Raw genomic sequence first — 16,479 nt, 5'->3', positions numbered from 1 at the left:
TGCCTTGCTTATTAAAGGAGTACTGCCACAAAAATTTGAAGTCGAGATAACTTTTGAGATCGATTTAGTTGGTCATACACACATATCGTCTATAAAATGTCAGCGGCGAATATCGCTAAGAACATATTTAAAATCAATTTTAAAGTAAGTGTGCGCAACCAACCGCAAAACAGAGGACCACGCGACATTGACATTAAGCGGGATTGTAAATAGCTAAGAAAAGGCTACGTCATGTGGCTACGTCACAAATTTTCGTTGGCTGCCATGCGGCTTACGTGTGCTCTTCTCCTCGGTTGTTGCTTGTTCTAGCTGTTGTACTTGTAGTGGGACGCTCTCCATGTCGCTACAACTGCAGTTTTTGTCGTGCCCATCGGGATGTTTCTCACACTATCGGCTTGACTGCGCTGCCACAACGTTTAACGGCGATTTGTTGTGTCTTACCATTGCTCGTGGCCGATGAGAGGGTTTTGTTGAGGTGCGTCCTCGCTATCGCCGGCCGCAATATCTGAGTCGCTAAGTGATTGGCCACGTCTAACGCGCGAGACACATGGTGCGATTTTCCGTGCGACCTGTCATACGGCGCATCGTGTGCGACTTGCCATATGCGGCGATTCGGGACACGAATGAGCGAGCGGCAGGTAGCTCCTCCCAGAACCGGCGCCCCTGCGTGGAAGTTCGGAATGCGGCGTAAGTTCGAACAGAAAGTGAAAGCAACCGCATTTGCACAGCTATCTTGTTTGAAACAAACGCTGACAATATAAACACGTCTATGCGAGCACTGTAGACGTGTTTCCGCAAGGCCGCGTTAGCAGTATCGGATCCGTTGACAGCCGCCGATGGCAAGGAGCCGGCAGGCATAGCCAGCTGGGCCATGGAATCCGACACCGGCTGCGCTTGTGACACGATCGCTTGCAGCTCGTATAACGAAGCGCCTATGATAGTCGGCACAACGTGTACACAGTAATGTCACGCTTAAATGGCAGCACATTTGATTTCATTGGCGCCCACAGAAGCGAACGAGCGTGCCAGGCAAGCTTGCGATCGCTGGGAGACAATGTAGGCCTAGCTCGCCGGCCGTCCATCCGGGGCCGAAGGTCCTTGCGATGCGTCCGCAGCTCGTAATAAAGCGCCTAAATTCGTCCGCACAATCAATGCCTTAAAATATATGTTTCTCTTAAGTGAAAATACGGTTAGTTTTCCCGGTGCCGTTAGTAGCGATGAGTAAACACGCCAGTCAGGCGAACCGCTCCGTATACAGACGATTGCTGACGCGTCCTGCGCTTACCGCATCCGAGTAGAAATGACGCCAACGATTTTCTATTTCGCACAACGTTTTATAACTCGCACTCTTTCGAGGTCACTTTATTGTAGAAGTTATTTCGTGTCAGAAACAAATTGTAGCCGATTTATATGCCGCCGTCAGCGGCGAAGGAGGCCCGCGTTTCGACCAGGGAGAGAGAAAAAAAAAAAACATGATCGGAGTAGCGAGGCGCCCGCTCGCCGGCCTCACCCCGCCCCGCCGGGTCTACCACGTGGCCATGACGTTCACGCTACCGGCGCTGTCATTGCCTGCGGTTGTCCGACCGACGCGGCAGTCGCACGGCAATATTCAGCAACTTGGTCGCGCACGCCGGCTGCGCGTCAGAGCATACGTCATGGCTTTTTGCGAACACGTGACCACTTTGTTTAAATTCCCGTTTCTACCATCTCGTTGCTCTCTGGTACCGAAACTTCGACTGGTCGCTATAAAAAAGACTGCAAATAATTACCTGTCACGCTCTGAAGTAAATGAGATTTCATGCCCTTGATTACTGGGACATCTACTTAATAAAGCAGAAAAAAACCTTGTGAATTTTTGTTTGTTTGTCAGTACTCCTTTAACTCAGGGGACCAATTGCAAGGCATGCTCACCGGCCTGAAAAGGCAAAGCAGAAGGGTGGGTCTAAAAATAATCTGCAGAAAACTAAAGAAATGTTTAACAGTCTCGGAAGAGAACAGCAGTTTACGATAGGTAGCGAGGCACTGGACGTGGTAAGGGGATACATCTACTTAGGGCAGGTACTGACCGCCGATCCGCGTCATGAGACTGAAATAATCAGAAGAATAAGAATGGGCTGGGGTGCGTTTGGCTGGCATTCTTAGATCATGAACAGCAGCTTGCCATTATCCCTCAAGAGAAAAGTGTATAACAGCTGTGTCTTACAACTACACACGTACGGGGCAGAAGCCTGGAGGCTTACGAAAAGGGTTCTACTTAAACTGAGGACGACGCAACGAGCTATGGAAAGAAGAATGATGGGTTTAACGTTAAGGGATAAGAAAAGAGCAGATTGGGTGAGGGAACAAACGCGAAGTAATGACATCTTATTTGAAATCAAGAAAAAGAAATGGGCATGGGCAGGACATGGAATGAGGAGGGAAGATAACCGATGGTCATTAAGGGTTACGGAGAGGATTCCAAGGGAAGGGATGCGTAGCAGGGGGTGGGAGAAAGTTAGGTGGGCGAATGAGATTAAGAAGTTTGCAGAGACGACGTGGCCACAATTTGTACATGATCGGGGTAGTTGGAGAAGTATGGGAGAGCTTTTTGCCCTGCACTGGGCTTAACCAGGCTGATGATGATGATGATGATGATGATGATGATGATGAAAGTGTGAAAAGGCAAGCAGGAGTAAATCAAAAAGAAAGCGAGAGAAACAAACACAGTGAATTGGATGCAAGGAAGGGAAACAAAAAAAAGGACCACAGTGATCTGCAAGAATAAGATAACACAATTGGTTTCATATGGTTCAAGTGCGACAAGCTTCAGATCTCATGATTGATCGTTTCATCGTCTTTGTTCTCTCTTTCAGCATGTATATCGCTGCTGCTAGTAGCAGTTGTGGGCCATACATTGTTCTTTGTTTTTGAATAAACCACAGTTTTCGCTTCACTTGTCCAGTATTCTAACGTCGTATGCCTGTTACGACCGAACAAAGCGATGAAGCTACAGTTACTTACATTGGTCCGTTACAGTTTTTACAGGATAGGCGACACTACATCTTTACAATATTTATGCTCAGTGTGGCAAAGCAATAATCGCAAACATTCTTTTGAAAAGGAGCTCTTCCATTTCTTTAAACCTAGGTTCCACTGAGTGCATAACACGAACTAAAGAAACCATTTTCTGCGAATGTTCAAATTTGCGCACGACATCTATAAGTACCTAAATCACTGAGAAAGTAAAGCGCTCACTGAGGGATGCTGAGCACACCCGTAGGCTAATGCTTGTTCCGTGTCCCAATGCATGAGCAAAATAAGATGACCGCAAAAGAACATGCTATGACACAAAACGACCTTGGAAGACCCACCTTTCGGGCGCGTTCATTAGGGCAGAACTACGCATGTTGTCGTATCCTGCGAGACTAATTGCACGCTTACCATACCGTAGCCATCTGGTCATGCTCGTGAGCACTAAGTAATGAGCAGAACCAGAACGAGGTGAATGCCGGAGCTCCAGCTTTCACCTTTCTTTTTCGTTTTTCTCATCGTCGTAAATTTTCAACTCCCCCCTTCCCCGTGTTTTCCCTGAACACTAAGTAGTTGCACGTGTGTGACCAAGTATTGTGCAGGCCACGGTCGTAACCTTATTACCAAGTCGGAGCCCGCTTGGTGCGCTCTGACAAGCGAGGCTAAGTGGCTTCATTTGGACGCGGCACGATGCTGACGTAGCCACGACAGTGACTGCCACGGCGGCACAACCAAGCGCGCTTCCCGCGGTTTGTTCCATGCAACTAGCGCGGTAACGAGCAACAATTGTGGTACCTCTAATTGAGCAGGCTGTCATGCTGCAGGCGCGTGAATCATTCTTTTAAGCCACCCGTTCTTGTCTGTTGCGAGTATGTCTCGGTGCTGCCAAAGCGGCAGTGTAAATTTTTGAATGTAGCACATCAGAAGCATGTGGTTGTGAAGAGCCATAAAAAGGTGCGGTGGCTCGCTGGTGTTCTACGCATGAAGCCCCTGCTCTTTCAGCCTATAGACGTTACAAACAATCCATGAATACGGATTTATTTCCAAAGAAGCATGATGCACCAATATACAACAATAAAATTTCTAGGAATTAACTTTCATGAAGAAACTCGTGTTTCAGAACAGACAGATTGGCACATATCCAGTGCGGCAAATGGTGTTAAAAATTGGAGGACGCTTGAGCTTCGCCTTCAAGAGTGGAACGCCACAGCGTTCCCGTCGACCCACCAAGGGGTGTAAGCCAATGCACTACGGCGTAGCGATCACTTACGAGGCGCCCCGCATCGGACTTTGCGCCCACTTACCACGCTGTGAGCGTCGAGCAACGCAGCGTTCGGCGCGGCAACGAAACGTGCGCCTGAGCAAACGGAACGAACCAAAGAACGCGGTGTCTCGGAGAGGGAAACGATCTACGCCAGGCAAACGTCGTGATCGGCACGGGCTGAGAGATAGATAGGTAGTAATCTAAAGAAAGCCGTCTTGGAGCACGGCGAAGCGTCGTCAGGGGAGAGGGAGTCGGGGCCGCGATGCGCCTGGCACCGGTCCGCGCACAGCCCTAATGCGCGCGTGGCGCACCACCTGTCGGGGCAGTGCCATACATTGAGAGGAGGGGGTCTTCTGTGTTTGCCGCAAGATGGCTCTGCGTGTGCGGTAAGCGCAGATAAATGTAGCGGAAACGTACTTCGCTACTCGTGTAAACGCGACTTCTGTAAGTTACATGCTCATAATTACCGATATAAACCGCAGTATAACTTTCTACAGCACGTTTCTAAGGCAACACCGCATTCACTAGAAGCGCTTTTGTACCGCTTTCAAGCATCGAAGTCGTGGTTGAGTGGTAGCGTCTCTGTCTCACACTCCGGAGACCCTGGTTCGATTTCCACCCAGCCCATCTTGGAAGTTGCTTTTTATTTATGAAGTGCCTGCCGTGATTTATCGCTCACGGCCAACGCCGCGGACGCCGGTGCGGACGACACCGGCTTTTCTGCGACACGAGCTCCTTAACGCTATCGCGTTAAAGTTTCATTAGAGAGTCGTGCATACCCAGCACAGAATCTAGTGACCCACGTCGGCCATCAAACCATCAACCTTCAGTCATCAAAACAATTCTCTCCCAGATGACATTAACGCCACCCGAGACCCACGTAGGTCACACCTTTATACCGTCCGGCTCATACAACACCTGCGCTCACCAGCGAGGCGCTATAGCTACTCATGGCCAGCAAACCCAAGAGACGTCCTACCACCCCCTACCGATTGTGGCAATCGAACTGTAGAGGGTACCAAAGGAAGAGGGGCTCGCTCACACAGTTACTAGCCACACAGCCCCATCCGCCAGATGGTATAGCACTTCAAGAAGTACACTGCGTTCCCACAGTCACTGGATACGATGCGCACACAGACAAGCATGACACCACCAAACCGCCACTAGCTGCAGCAATTGTGTCCGAATAAATCACAGTGATCGAGCAAACGCTCGACAGCTTCCATATTCAGCATGTGCCCTTAGAAACTGTACCCAGAAATCGATATCAAACCAACTTGTTTTTACCTAATGTATACAGTGCACTTAAATCGCGAGCAGACGATTTCGGACATGTTTTTTCGGCTGCCAGCAAACAAGCCAAAAATGTATTATTCTGGGAGATTTCCTTGCGTACCACCCAGCCTGAGGGTATCAAACAGAAACACCAAAAGGCCGCCGTCTAGCCCACGCCACGAGCCTTCGTCAATCGATGCTATACAACGCGAAAGCCACGCATACCCTACACATACTGCAGCAACGAATCACCGAAGTAACGCACATGACAAAGTGCGTTACAGACAACCGACAAGGACTCCAAGAAAAAGATTTCCTGAGAAACGTGCAAGTCCTTATATTTAAAAGATTAAGCTACCACTTCAGCCTATGATAACCTCTCTCAGACCATGAAGCACCAGATGGACACCCTCCTCCGTAGGGCACTAAAGGCAACGCTGGGACTAAACATGCGTCCACGTAGCTTCTACTACAAATCAGGGTGCACTAAATCATCCGTTAACTAGTCGAAGGTCACCTTAACAGCCAGATGCAACGTGTCGAGGCACTCCTGCCATATGCAGGAGTGCCTCGTTCTATTTAATCTAGGATACCAAACGCCAAGAAAACAACAGGAAGACCGCAGGATTCTTGCACTGAGCATTAGCAAGAAAATTCAGGTGGCCCTGATTACACTGTATATGCACCCTGACCATCATAAAGGCCGAAGAAAGGCAAGGACCCAAGACCTGGCTTGACTCTCTGGCGATGACACATCGGTCCTCTACACCAACGTGGCCTGGTACCCACAGAGATGTGTCCTTTGTCTAGTCTTACTAGACATAGTCTTACTAGACTAGTCTTGCTGGTTAGTAAAGACATTCTGAGGGCTTCGGCCACGCTCAACACTGTGCACAGTGGCAGGGTGGAAATGGCTGCTATCGCCCTACCTATCGCACAGGCTTCAACCATACCGGCACAGGATGGACCCATCAGAGGGGTCACTGATTTACAGACCACCTGCAGGACTTTGGCATAAAAGATGGTTACACCGTACGCGCACCACATCTTTACACCATTATGCACCACAGCGTTACACAGGGTGCGTACCTTCTGGACACCTGAACACGCCTCTCTCAATGGTAATAAACGCGCTAATGCGGTAGCCCAAGAGCTGTTAAGAACGGCCAGCTGAAGGGCAAGTTTCGCCAGCCAGTTGTGACAGCGGCGGCAACTTTCCTGAAACGCCACCGCAAACCTCTAGCAACGGTGTCACTAAGTCGACTGTGTGTGAGGAACAATACATCATCATCATCATCATCATCATCATCATCCTGGTTACGCCCACTGCAGGGCAAAGGCCTCTTCTCCCATACTTCTCCAACAACCACAATCATGTACTAATTGTGGCCATGTCGTCCCTGCAAACTTCTTAATCTCATTCGCCCACCTAACTTTCTGCCGTCCCTCGCCACGCTTTCCTTCCCTTGGAACCCAGTCCGTAACCCTTAATGACCATCGGTTATCTTCCCTCCTCATTACAATGAAGAACAATGAAGAACAATACGCGCGTCCTCAGCTCTCCGTCGCTGGAGCCGAGTTTGACGAAGCAGGCTTTGTGCTTGAACTGCCGCCGCAGACCTGATCTGCTATGAGCGGAGGAGTTGGCGCGGCAACGTCTACGGAGACCCCTTCCCACGCGCCGACCAAGACGCAAGACAATGGGCAGCCGGCGGGCGCGCTGCGGGGGTCAGCTCGGGGAATAAATTGCCCCTACGGTGCGTGGTCGTGTCGCCTATGGTGCCTGGTAGTCTCGCCTACGGTGCCTGGTCAACTTGTCTACGGTGCCTGGTCGAACGCTTCCGTCACCTTGGGATCGATTGAGGACCGAGTTTTTATAAACCGCTGTTGTGCGGCTGCGCAGTGGACTTTCTTGACAGGTCATGTTAGACTGATGTACTTTTCTCTCTCAGTCGTGCTAGACTGATGAACTGCACGTAGATACTGTAAATAAACCCATATTCGTCGTTCTCGATGAAAAGTAGTCTTTCCCCTCATCAACGTCCTCAGCGTGAATAATTTGGACGACGGCATGGGCCAGCTACCTTCTAATTCATGCCGGGCTCCAATCTTGACAACGGGTTACGAGAGCTGCGATTGAGCCTCTAATCGTCTCTACTAGCTGATAGCGGTGGGATGGACATTGCAACGCGGTGCTGTTTCTGCAGTGAGTGCTTGGTTGTTGCTTTGACTCGTTAGGCTTCACTTTGTGGTTGTTTTGTTTGGAACTGTAGGGAAGCTAGATTGTCGAGTGTTAGCTAGGTTGTGTTATCTTAGGTAGATTTAGCGAGCAGCACCAAGGTAAAGCAGCAATGATGGAGTTAAGGATACTGCTGAGAGCCGAATTGTTGATTGTTGGTGAGGAACTGGGCCTAGATGTACGCAAGGAAGTGCTAAAATCAGAAATATTGTAGCTAATTTCCGAACAGGCCAGTGAGGAAGAAATTGAAAAAGGATTGGAACTTCAAAAAAATAGAGAGAAAAGGGAAAGAGAAGAACGGGACCGAGAAAAACGAGAGAGAGAGAGGAACGCGATAAAGTTCGTGAGTTGAGAAAAATGCAACTGGAACTTGAAAACAAACGTTTGGAGTTGTCTCAAGGAAGTGAAGGGGCTCTGAGACGACCAAGTGAGGCAGAATCATACCGCATGGACAGGCTTATTAAAGCCATTTGAGATCGGGACCGACATACGCTTGTTCCTAAGCAATTCTGAAAGATCTTGCGAGAAGATGAACTTCGGTCCGAGTACATGGCCACAGCGCTTGCTGTCTATGTTGCCGTGTGAGGCTGCAGAGATAATCGCCAGACTCAATGCGGAAGATGCATATGATTATGCGAAGGTCAAGGCCAGTCTTCTGGAGAAATGCCGCCTTTCAGCCGAAGCTTTTCGGCAGAGGTTTAGAAGCACAGGCAAGAAAGATAGCGAGGGGTATCCGGAGTTTGCATACGGCTTAAAGGCCAACCTAGTCGAGTGGCTGAAAAGCGCGTAAGCGTACGACAGCAGAGACATGATCATTGAATGCATGTGTCTAGAACAGATTTACAAAAGCGTCCCCCAAGCTGTGAAACTGTGGGTGCAAGACAGAGGGAATGTAAACACTGCGAAAAAGGCCGCCGGATTAGCCGAACAGTACGCAAGGCGTAGAAAGTTGAACGCCGAGGACGGAAATTGGGATGGTTGAAATGGACCGCGGAAACCATTTCCGTTCAAAAAGGGTTCGCAGACTAGAATATCGGAGCCTGTTAGAAGTGGAGGAAAAGCTGTCAGAAAAGAGCGAGGAGAAATCAAACGGGGAAACCGTAAAAAAGAGCAGAAAAGAATATCGAATCTTTCAGACCAATCCGCTGTTATAAATGCCACAAACTGGGACATATAGCTGTAGACTGCGAGAAGCCCAGTGTAGTTTTTTCCTACGTAGAGGAAAAAGATGAGAACCTGCAAGTTAATGGCAAACCATGCCGAGTGCACAGAGACAGTGCCACCACGATGGACATTGTCCATCCGTCTTACGTGACGGTAGTTGACTTCACCGGAGAACTAGCATGGATCAAACAGGTTGTAGAAGAACACATCGTGTATCTGCCCATGGCCAAAGTCAAAATGAGTGGTTCGTTCGGGGAGGTAGTGACCGAGGCTAGAATTTTGAAATTTTTGTCACTGCTATACCTTTACATTTTTTCGAATCGTTCGAATCAGTTACTCCGTGAAAAGGGGCTTAAACTGGGAGAGGGCGTAGTACACGCATTGACTCGAGGCCAAGCTCGCAAAATCGCGTCGCTTTCGGCTGAAAATGCACAAGTTGTTCCAGCGGAAGCAGAAAAGGGGATAACTTCAATACCCTAATACGAGCTAGGCCCGAGGGACAAAAAAACAGTTGAGGAGAGCCTGCCAGCTAACCAGCTCAATGAGAGCGTAGCACTAGAGTGTCAAAGTTCAAGCCCGCAGGAAGAGCAAGCTCACGCAATCGCAATCAAGACAGGGTCGTTATTATCACCGGCCTCAAAGAACTTGGATAAGCTCTTACGTGTGGAAAGAGAGTCACTGGCAGGGGAGCAAAAGAAGGATGACAGCTTAGCTAAATTACATGACACAGCTAAAGAAGGCATTGCTAGGCGCAAGGTGACGATACATGAGAGAGAAGAATTGTATCGGCACTACAGAAATCGAAAGGGTAGGATTTTAGATCAGCTAGTCGTACCTACTAAGTATAGGGAGGACCTTCTAAGTCTCTGTCATGGAAATAGGTGGTCTGGCCACCTAGGCATAAACAAATCAAAGGAAAGATTGCTTATGGAATACTACTGGCCTGGCTGTTTCAAAGACGTAGAAAACTTTGTAAGATCATGCGACACCTGCCAGCGCTCGGGTAAACCAGGAGAGACATGGAAAGCTCCACTAAAGTTAGTGCCTTTAATAACAAAGCCTTTCAGACGACTTCTAATAGACACGGCAGGGCCTCTACCAAAAATCACAGTTACAGGTATCTGTTTACCATGCTGTGTCCGGCTACAAAGTTTCCAGAAGCAATCCCTCAGAAAGAGCTCAGCTCCACCGAAGTAGTAGACGCGCTTTTGACAGCGTTTGCACAAGTTGGGTTTCCAGCCGAAATTCAGGCTGATCAAGTGTCAGTATTCACCAGCGCACTGACTACCACATTCTCGCAAAAGTTCGGGTTAAGGTAATACACAGTTCCGTCTATCACCCTCAGTCAAACAGTGTAGAAAGGTGGCATTCGGTGCTTAAGCGAGTTTTGCGTGCGCTCTGTTACGAGCACAAGGAGGACTGGGAGAAGTGTCTGCCGGCATCTTTGTTTGCTTTGCGAACGGTTGCACATGAAGCGACAAGGTTCTCGCCAGCAGAACTAGTGTATGGGAGGACACACCGTTCTCCACTACGAATGTGAAGAGAGATGTGGGAGGAAAGAGCAGAGAGTCCTACAGTGGTTGAATACGTGCTAAATCTGCTGCAACGACTAAGCGCAACCAAAGAACTAGTCGGAAAGGACATGGGAGTAGCTCAAAAGAACGTCAAATTCTATTACGACAAGTATGCGAGGCTTCGTACGCTTAACTCCGGAGACCAGGTAATGGTCCTCAAACCTTCAAGAAAGAACAAGCTTGAAGTTCACTGGGACGGGCCCGTTAAAGTATTGCACAAACTTTCAGATACTAACTATGCTCCGGAAATGCGCGGTCGCAGGAAGGAGGTGAGGACATATCACTGCAATGTAATGAAGTCGTATATAGAGCGGAGCGGAGTCGTTAACTATACCATCAAAGAGCAGGGTGGCACTAGTACCAAGTTTAAGGAGTATAGGGCGACCGCCATCTCTGAAATCGGCCTAGAAGTAGTCGTACAACATTCGGTAAGCTCGCACGCCCTTAGACCCGAGCAGCTAGATGAGCTGAAACGGGTGATAGGGGAATATTTCCACAGATTCAGCGATCGGCCCGGTAGAACCGAAATAATAACGCATGAAATAGAGCTGACATCAACCGAACCTGTAAGAGCAAAGCCTAACAGGGTGTCTCCAAGACAGAGAGAAATTATGGAGGCAGAGATACAGCGCATGCAAGAGTTGGGAGTTATTGAGCCCACTGAGAGTGACTACACGTCACCGCTAATACTGGTAGAAACCCCTAACAAGGACCCTCGTCCGTGTGTTGACTATAGTAAGTTAAATGCCATCACCAGGGATCAGCTGTATCCAATACCCAAAATTGAAGAACGAATCGAAAGAGTTAGCGCTGCTAAATACATTTCAACTATAGATCTCATGCCTGGGTACTGGCAAGTTCCCCTTTCAGAAAGTGCCAGCCGCTATGCAGCATTCATCTCACCTGTAGGCACTTTTCGCCCTCTCGCACTCAGCTTCGGGCTGAAGAACGCGCCGTTTAGCTTCTCTAAGTTAATGGATATTGTCCTAAATGACTTGCAGGAGATCGCCTTGCCATATCTTGATGATGTAGCTATTGTTTCGGACAGCTGGAAAGAACACGTGTCGCACCTCAAACAGGTGCTCTCACGGTTGAGGGAAGCCGGCTTAACAATGAAAGCAGGAAAGTGTAGATTTGGTTGTTCACAGGTTACGTATCTGGGCCATGTTGTCGGCCAATCGCACGAGACGGCCGGCCGAGCTGAAAATATCTACGATTGTAGGATTTTCTCAGCCACGCACGAAAACAGACCTTCGTTAATTTTTGGGACTTGTGGGATGCTATCAACAGTACATTTCGAATTACTCGCAAATGGCAAGTCCATTAACGGACGCCCTCCGAAAGGGAGCACCAAGTAGCGTACACTGAGATACGGACAAAGAGAACGCTTTCCGAAGTTTGAAAACGCTTTTGGTTTCTCGTCCTGTGCTTCGCGCGCCAGACCACACAAAGGAATTCATAGTTCAATGCGACGCAAGCGACACTGGTATGGACGTGGTGCAGTTCATTTTCTAATTCATTCTGCTGTCTCTTTTATCTTCACCTCTTCCACCTTCCCACAATTCCCCTCATACTGTGCCTACAGTGGAACAAAGCCCAAAGTATGTTAATGCCCCTGGGATCGCCCACACACTCCGGGTTACTCCCCTATTCCTTCACGTTCACCTTTCTCCTGGGAGATTGCGTTGACCAGCTTAGACCCGCAAGAGCAAGGACGGCTGATCCGGTGGGCACGCGGAGTGGGACGAGCCAATGGGGCCCTGAACTAAGGGCTCCACCTTGGTGGAGCCCTTAGTTCAGCCCTTAGAGCCCTTGGTGAAGCCCGTGGTGGAGCCCTTAGACGAGGACGTCTCCCTGTCTCATTAGAAATAAATCATTTACCTGTCTAATAGGTGGACATTGAACTCAGCAACTCAAGTTGGCCCAACGCTTGGTTTGGAACCCTCTTTCCTCCGCTCTTACCGTTCGAACATAGATTTCACAAAGTACCAGTTGGGCCGGATGGATAGAAGCGTATATACATACATAGATAGGTCGACAGATTGCCCCCGGAGAGTCATTGAAGCACCCTAAAGACGCTACTGCATTAACGCGACTAAAGTTGCAGAAGGACCCATCTGACGATGACTATCGGCGGTAATGCGTTAGCATTGAATTGATATACGAACACAACGTATTGCCACTCTCAACATTTAACATCATTCGTTCTCAAAGGGATATAATTTGGTTTGGTCATAGCGTTTCATGCAATAATTACTAGAGAGAACTCTGGCGCTACAATCGCTCATCCACGATAAGAATGATAGGAAGTACATGGATCTGTCTGATTTTCCTGCTTGTGCATTCAGACGTTCTTGTGGCATTGTTTATTACACATTATATGCCTTCACGGACGTAAATTCTAGAGCAACGCGTACTTGTCGAAGTTCAAAAGACACAGCGAACACGCAAAATCGCTACAATTTGCAACACTTAAGGTTGCCGAGGTGGCCAAATCGAAACGCCCTAAGCGCCTCAAGGCACTCACTTGCCCGTTATAAATTCATAAGGGAGTTTTATGTCGCCTGTCGATGCATGCGTCCGTGGTGCAATGCTCTCAATGCTGGGCTCCTGTACTAGAGGTCCTGTGTTCCAATCCTGCAGTCGGACAAGTTTAATAATGGTATTGTGGGCATTTATAAGCTATTCTTTGTCATCTGTACATGATCATCATCATGCGGGGTTCACATAGGGTTCTTCGTCATCATCGTTTGTGGGGCTTCCTCTTCAGTGTGATGCGTGCTGTGGGCGTGGTCGGTACGCCGCACCTCCGACGCGTAATAAACGTCGTGATAACTGCTGCGGTACAAGTGGTGGAGTGGGCTCTTCTGTCCTCCGTCCTCTGACTCTCCGCTCAACCTGCTGGAGCTTTGATCAGGTTGCCGATTGTGCCAGCTGTCCGCCAGCATGTCGCAGGAAGAGCCAACAGGCACTTCTACTTCAGCCATATCAGCCTCGGCTACGCAAGCCTCTCCGTATTGGATTGTCAGTGGGCACCAGCGCGATCCCTATCTGTTCGCTGTACTTCACGGTGAAGGCGTCAAGGATTGGCTGGATGACAACGACCGAGTGATTTCAGCTAACCGTTGGGACGATGCGTCCAAGCTAGGTCACGTCGCCTTTTATCTGACAAGAAATCAACCTTAGCCATGAGGTTTGATTTCACGAATTGGGGCTCTTTCAAACAGCAGCTCCGCCAAATCTTGGGCGCAGCGGCTGTTCGTTCCGGCCTCGCAAAAAAGACGCTCGACACTCGCAAGAAATAACTCGGGGAGTCTTATACGTCGTACATCGAGAATGTGTTTGCTCTTTGTAGACGCGTGAGCACGGCCATGACCGAATCACAAAGGGTTCGCCACATCCTCAAAGGCATTGGAGCAGTCGCTTTCAAGGCTTTAGCCATCAAGATCCCCGCTACCGTCGCTGATATCGTCGATACTTGACAGCGCCTTGACGAACTCGAATGAGTACGGTTGCAGCCAGACACCACTGCACACACTACCGCCAACTACCCCACGTTACGAGCAATTATCCGCGCAATAATTCGAGAACAGCTACAGTATCTTGCGTTCTCATGCCTCGGATATCAACCTGCGAGACGTTACCAAGGAGGACTTGGCGTCCATGGCTGGTGCAGCGTACACGGACCCTCTAACTCCTAGGGCTCCACCACCGTACGAACAAGTAGCCGCAGTTACTCCAGTCATCGTTCCGCCGATGCCTCCAAAACCGACACCGGCCCACATGGCCTACCCAAACCAGCTTTACGCAGTGGCGTCCTCCTCGTTCCATCTGCTACTATTGCGGTTTTCGTGGCCACATAGCACGTTTTCGCCGCAAGTGCCAGCAAGACGAGCGTCAAGGATATTACATATACGAACCGGATGACTTTTCTCCCGGATCTATTTTCAACGTCTAGGGAGCCTCCATGACCAACGCCGTCCTTATGGTCCACCGCGCGGCCGCTCTTCATCACCTACTGTAGAATCCAAGACGGCTCCAACGTACCGTCCTGCGAGACGCCGCTCGCCGTCAACCCTTCGCCGCGCTACGTCCCCCCTTAGACCTGCTTCTCATTTTGCCGAGCATCGTCCGGAAAACTGAATTATGCAGCTTTTGAAGGAAAAGCTGCATCGAACGGCAGGACAGAAATTCCTCCATCGCGTCCGTGCATATGATATTGGTTGTAGTAGAAGGTGTACAAGTGGAAGCTTTGATAGACACTGGTGCTAGTGTTTCAGTTATTCACCGTGTATTGTGTTCGCGACTCCGCAAAGTTACGACCCCCTATGATGGACCTACGCTACTCGCTGCTCAAGAGGCTTCCATTCGACCTACCGACATGTGCACTGCTCGTATTTCCATCGATGGACCCCTGCGTTACATACAATTTGCAGTACTATGTTCGTGGGCCCAGCAGCTCATATTGGGATGAGATTTTCTCTCTACGGCCTCCGCCTCCATCTGATACGGGCAACGGGTTCTCCACATGACCGACACGACTTATTTACTTATGCCGTTGACGCACCACTCCACTTACTTGCCGCAGAAGATACCGCACTACCTCCTCTCCATCAAAAAATTGTTACTATCACGTCTGATGTCATTGACCGCGGTGACATGCTCGTATTACCATCTGCATGCTGCCTCGCAAGAGGGAGAGGCTTTGCATCAGGACTGGTTTGGTTTTATTGTGGCTGTGTACGTCTCTACGCTACAAACCCAACATCCGAAAACATTCTCATCCCTAAAGGCACTAGATTGCCTTGCGCCGCTGTATCAGAGTTTACCTATGTTGTTTACTTTAAAGCAGCTTTCTCTGAGGTTCCTTGTATTGGATGGGCCGCATCTCCTTGAGCTCTTGCAGCTGCCATCAGTTCCGATCTGAGACCTTCGCAGTCACAACAGTAGCTTGCTTTGCTCCAAAAACACGAAGCTTCGTTTGACGCACATTCTGCTTCATTGGGAAAGACTTCGATTACGACGCATCAGATAGACAGATGGTACATTCATCGTGTGCCGGTGACCGTATCATGTATCGCTTACCGAGAGGAAAGTCATTCACGAGAACGTCGCCGACATGTTCCAATTGAACACAATACGTCCTTCTGCTAGCCCTTGGTCATCCCCGTGGTGTTGGTGCGCAAAACAGACGGCTCTGTTCGATTTTGTGTCGACTACCCAGCACTTAACAAGATCACACGCAAGGATGTATATCCTATGCCGCGAATAGACGATGCCTTGGATTCCCTGCAGGGTGCTGAGTACTTCTCCAGTCTCGATCTGCGTTCCGGCTACTGGCAGATACATATGCATGAGGACGATAAAGAGAAAACAGCGTTTTCAACATCAGATGGGCCCTACGAGTTTATTGTCATGCCATTTGGCCTCTGCAATGCGCCCGCAAGGTTCGACCGCATGATTGACACCTTTCTTCGCGGCCTGAAGGGGAAGACTTGCTTGTGCTACCTGGACGATATTGTTGTTTTCTTGTCAACCTTCTCTCAGCACCTGCAACGTCTGGATGAAGTTCTCACGTGCCTTGCCAGCGCTGGACTTCAGCTGAACACCAATAAATGCCATTTTGCGAGCAAGGCGAACAAGGTATTAGGTCACACTGTAAGCAAAGACGGCATTCGTCCTGATCCTGGCAAGGTTTCTGCAGTTCAGAACTTCTCTTATCCCGAAAAGATCAAAAGATTTGTGCAGTTTTCTAGGCCTCGCATCCAATTTTCACCGATTCATATGAGACTTCGCCTGAATAGTGTCACCTCTGCACAAATTACTGAGTTCTAATGTTCCCTTCGTGTGGTCTCCCGAATGGGATTCAGCGCTCGGCCATCTGAAGGGCGCTCTCACATCTGAACCAGTACTTCGCCATTTTGACGAAGCTGCTCCTACCCACATGCATACGG

The 16,479-nt window shown here is 49.2% G+C and overlaps 1 protein-coding gene and 1 pseudogene across 2 annotated transcripts in view; both read left to right on the top strand.

Annotated features, from left to right (window-relative positions):
- The window catches only part of LOC135902239 (agrin-like), a 615,148-nt gene that overhangs the window by 97,713 nt on the left and 500,956 nt on the right, over positions 1-16,479 (top strand). The window lies entirely within an intron of this gene.
- On the top strand, positions 9,075-16,130 carry LOC135902252 (uncharacterized; annotated as a pseudogene).

This window comes from Dermacentor albipictus, chromosome 6, assembly GCF_038994185.2.
Source record: "Dermacentor albipictus isolate Rhodes 1998 colony chromosome 6, USDA_Dalb.pri_finalv2, whole genome shotgun sequence".
Classification (NCBI taxonomy): Eukaryota; Metazoa; Arthropoda; class Arachnida; order Ixodida; family Ixodidae; genus Dermacentor; species Dermacentor albipictus.
Note: the sequence above shows the minus strand (reverse complement) of the source record. Positions and strands in the feature narration are given on the sequence as shown.